Source organism: Sarcophilus harrisii, chromosome 4 (genome assembly GCF_902635505.1).
Source record: "Sarcophilus harrisii chromosome 4, mSarHar1.11, whole genome shotgun sequence".
Classification (NCBI taxonomy): Eukaryota; Metazoa; Chordata; class Mammalia; order Dasyuromorphia; family Dasyuridae; genus Sarcophilus; species Sarcophilus harrisii.
This window is the reverse complement of record NC_045429.1, coordinates 24,397,783-24,401,790: the sequence shown is the minus strand read 5'-3', so window position 1 is coordinate 24,401,790 and position 4,008 is coordinate 24,397,783. Positions and strand designations below refer to the sequence as shown.

Below are 4,008 nucleotides of genomic sequence, written 5' to 3'. Positions count from 1 at the left end.
AAAGCCTTAGAGAAAAGGCCTCTGAATCCTTGAGATCTGCCTACAACTTAGAGGGGGCAAAGCAGCCGGCCTTGATCTGAGAGAATGAGGCAGGTGAGCGTTCCTTACAAACGTCTGAGTAAATAAATGGATCAATCTTGGCCCGAATGAGCTTATTAGGTGGTTTCTCACTCCAATGGGAGGGAAAGGATTACGAAGAGGCCCAAGTACAGCTGTTAGCAAAGCGATGATTTGAAAAGACAATGTCCTGGACATGCTCCGAGAGCAGGGGACAGACGGAAGAGGCAGAAGAGGCGCAGTCCAGTGTCCTGCTGGTATTCTGAGATCTGGAGAAAACCAGGCAGGCTCCCGGAGTATGCTGAGGGAATCCAAATGACAAAGTCAGGAGAAGCCGCAAATGAGAATAATACCAGAATGTGGGAATGGGCCCCAATCTGCCCTATCAGAGGGGACATCCCTATCATGGAGACCAAGGAGTCTCTTTCCTTGGCTTCCCTGACAATGTCTCTCTCTCTCTCTCTGCCTCTCCCTCCCACTTTCTCTGTCTCTGTCTCTCCCTTCCTCCCCTCTCCCCTACTTGTCTGATCACTCCTCAGACTCCTGGTAGATCTTCATCTATTTCCTGCTCTTTAACTCTAGGTGACCCCCAATGCTCTGTGATCTCCCCTTTTCTCTCTTAGTGACCTTAGCTCTGGGATCAATTCAATGAACCAAGAAGATGGTTCCCAGATCTATATAGCCAACCTATAGTGGGCTCTCCCAAGCAGGAGCATCACCGGTGGGCTGTGGGACAGCTATACCTCTTCTGGTGGACATCCCTCAGGCATCAACCTGTCTGACCTGGGTCTTCTCATCATATCCCCACCTCCAAAGTGCTTCTGCTCCAAATTTTCACCTTTCTCTTGAAGTCCAAAATCTCCCCAGACCACAGGTCTGGGGCTGGGCCTTGAGAGGCCCATCTGACTCAACAGCACATTATTTATCAGTTATAGACAGGCAAGTGGGAGACCTTGTAGATGATAAAAGTATTGGGTCTGGAGTCAGGAACCCTGGTTCAAATCTGGCCCGGGACACTTACTAGCCCTGGGCAAATCTCAACTGTTAAAAAAAAAAAAAGGTACAGGGTGGTGGGGGAGGGATAACATGATCTACTTCCCCCAACACTGTTATCGAAGTAGATGATATCTCTCTGTAAAGTGGCTGATGTGCGCTAGTAAGTGTCAGTATGTTATTGTAAAGAAGATGACGGGATGGAGGAAACGTGATGTCAGCCACCTTCAATCTGCCCTCCAGGAGCTTTAAAAAAAGAGGATGAAACCTGAGGCTGGCTGTCGCAGAAAGGCTGGGTTTGACATCCTGGGTAATGGGTAATAAAAGCATTTTTTTCCCGGGATGAATCCATCCTTTTAAGCCCGCCGACCCCGTGTGCTGGGGGGCTGCCCCCCCCCCGCCCCGTGTGCTGTGCCCAGAACCTCATCTAGTCCCTCTCTCCTCCTTTTGTGTGTTGCCTCCCCCCTTTATATTGCCAGCTCCTTGGGGACTGGGGGTGTCTTTCTGTGAATTGCACCTCCCGTGCTCAGCACTTAAGCGGACGGGGCTGGGTAGGCAGCAGTGCCGGGAGAGGGGTCCCGGCAGCCGGCCCCGAAACCCTTTTTCTCCAGCTGTCAGCAAGGAAACAACCGCCCTCAACACAAAACCGGGCGGTTTTCTCTTCAGACCCGCGGCCTCGGCAGCCAAGAGGAAGCTGCCCCCGACGAAGGCCTCGCCACGAATCTCATCCGTGGACAACGCTGTGCCCACGGGAATAACACGGAAGGCGCCTCCCGGCATCTGGAAGGCGGTTTCCTTCCGGGCCCACAGCAAGCGTGACTCTAAGTCCTATGGCCGCCCACGAAACTCAACAGCTTGACCCCGCCCACAGCAGAATTAGTTATTAAATGCCCAACTTAAGTGACACTACCTAAGTGACTGCGCAGCGCGACCCCTAGCGACGGCACCAAGTAGCGACGCAACGGAAAAAAAAGGAGCCGTTGGCTAAGTGTTTAATTGCGAAGCTTAAAAGCAGAATAATTACGTTAACAAAGTAATGAAAAAGGAAAAAAATTACCAAGAATAAGGAAAGAAAATAACCCAAAATCTGTTTTTTTAACAGCAAACCAGGGGAGAGCGCGAACGCAGTCCCCCACTACCACAAATTATGCAGTCGAGTTTCCCGCATTTGGGGAAATCGCAGGAGTCAGCCCATCCGGAGTGCAATGGATAAGCCTCGCCCTGGGGAAACCACCTTCGTGATCATGGAATCACCCCTGCCAGGTAAGTATGCTTTGGGTTCCCCACTACCCGGACTGCCTGACCAGCAAAGCACTGTTCGCGTAGGGTGAGTTCTAGGCTTCCCTTTCCTAGCACCTAAAAACAATCTCAATAATGAGCCTTACTTTTAGATTAAGCCACAGGACCCCCGGGGGGAAGTCTTTCTGTCTGTGTGTGTTTTTTCTTCCTCTAATGCAGACCAGCATTCACGGCGCTCCTCATCTGCATGCTCCCACCCACAGGCCCCCGGATTGGCCCAGCACAAGTTTCTAGGGCGGTGCTCATGGGCGGGGAATCGGAGCGGGGAGGGGGGAGAGCGCAGATGTTTCACGCACGCGCAGAAGCTGGACCCTGTAACTTCCTCGCCTTGCGGTTTGTCTCTTGCTACCCTCCCGGTTACTTTGTTGCCTGTCCCTAATCCTAAACCTCCCGCACTCCCCCAGCCTCGCCCTCCATCTCCCCGAGATGCTCCTCCGGGACAGACTGTTTATTCTCTGGTCCTTGCGTTTCCAGCGCCCCGCGCGGTGCCACGGACGCAGGAAGCGCTCAATAAATGCTGAGTGAGCGACTGACGTTCCGTTGGCTGGTCCGGCCGAGCCGCGCTTTGAGGGTCAGTCCCACGGACCTGAGGACAAGGGCTGGCGGCTCAGCGGATGGAGCGCTGGGCCTGGAGTTCAAATCCAACCTGTCCGAGGCCTAGCTGTGTGAGCCCGGCAGGGATGCGCTGGATCCACTGGGGAAGGAACCGGGCAAGGGCCCGGGGTCCCAGAAAGCCGCTGGGGGCTGCCGGGGAGCCCCCGACAGTGGGACTCCACTGCCCACCCGGCCCCGCGGGCCACCGTGGTGCAGGCCGCCTCCGGGAGAGGAAACGGGGCGGCGAAGGGCCACGATCCCCAAGGCCGTAAACACCCGGACTCCAAATACCGGCCGAGTTCGAATCCGGCCTCATACACTTAGCGCCTCCTGGCTGCGTGAGCCTGGGCAAGCCACTTACCCCCAACCGCCTCGGAAAAAAAAAAGGGGGGGGATGTGGAGGAAAGCGGAACTGAAGCGACCACGACCCGGACTCCGCTGCGCTCACTTGCTCTCTGGGCGCCGAGCGGCCCCCTGCACTCTCCCATTGAGCTTCTCGGGATGGCCGCCGCCGCCTGGGCTCCAGAGACCCCCAGGGTCTTGCACAGATCCCGTCCCCGATTCCCTGCTCGGAAAGCGGGGAAGTGCTAGTTGTGAGACCCGGGGCACGACGACTTAAAGGTCGTTCCTCCGTTTTCTGGGGGGGGGGGGGGGGGGGGGGTGCGAGCCGGGCCCGGCGGCGGCCCTCGGCAGTTCTGTGCTTCTGGAGCACTTTAGAAGGTCAAACCCTCGGAACCGTGATCCGGGGCTGGCTAGCTGGCTGTGGGCAGTCAGTAAAGTCTACATACACCCCCCCCAACTTCCCCCCGCCCCGCAAAGGTGACAGTCCTCCGTCCCCAGGCCGCTGGGGGCAGGTTCTGAGAGTCCTCGGGAAAGATTAAGAGCCGTTTTGTGGGAAAGGAGCCGAAAATCCGGATAATCCAAATAAATTTCTAGATGAGAATCACAAGAACTTTTTGTCAACAAAACGTCGGGGCAGAGTGAGCGCTTCCCGCACTCGGGAGAGGGGAGGGGCAACGTGTTCCCAAGGACCCAGCAACAATTTCTGATATTGGGGGAAGCGCA

General features: G+C 55.7%; 1 non-coding gene across 1 annotated transcript; it reads right to left on the bottom strand.

Moving 5' to 3' along the window:
• Window positions 1–2,157: 2,157 nt before the first annotated feature.
• On the bottom strand, window positions 2,158–2,321 carry LOC111720320. The gene has a single exon (XR_002770042.1). It is a non-coding gene; the product is annotated as a U1 spliceosomal RNA (small nuclear RNA).
• Between the last annotated feature and the right edge of the window lie 1,687 nt (window positions 2,322–4,008).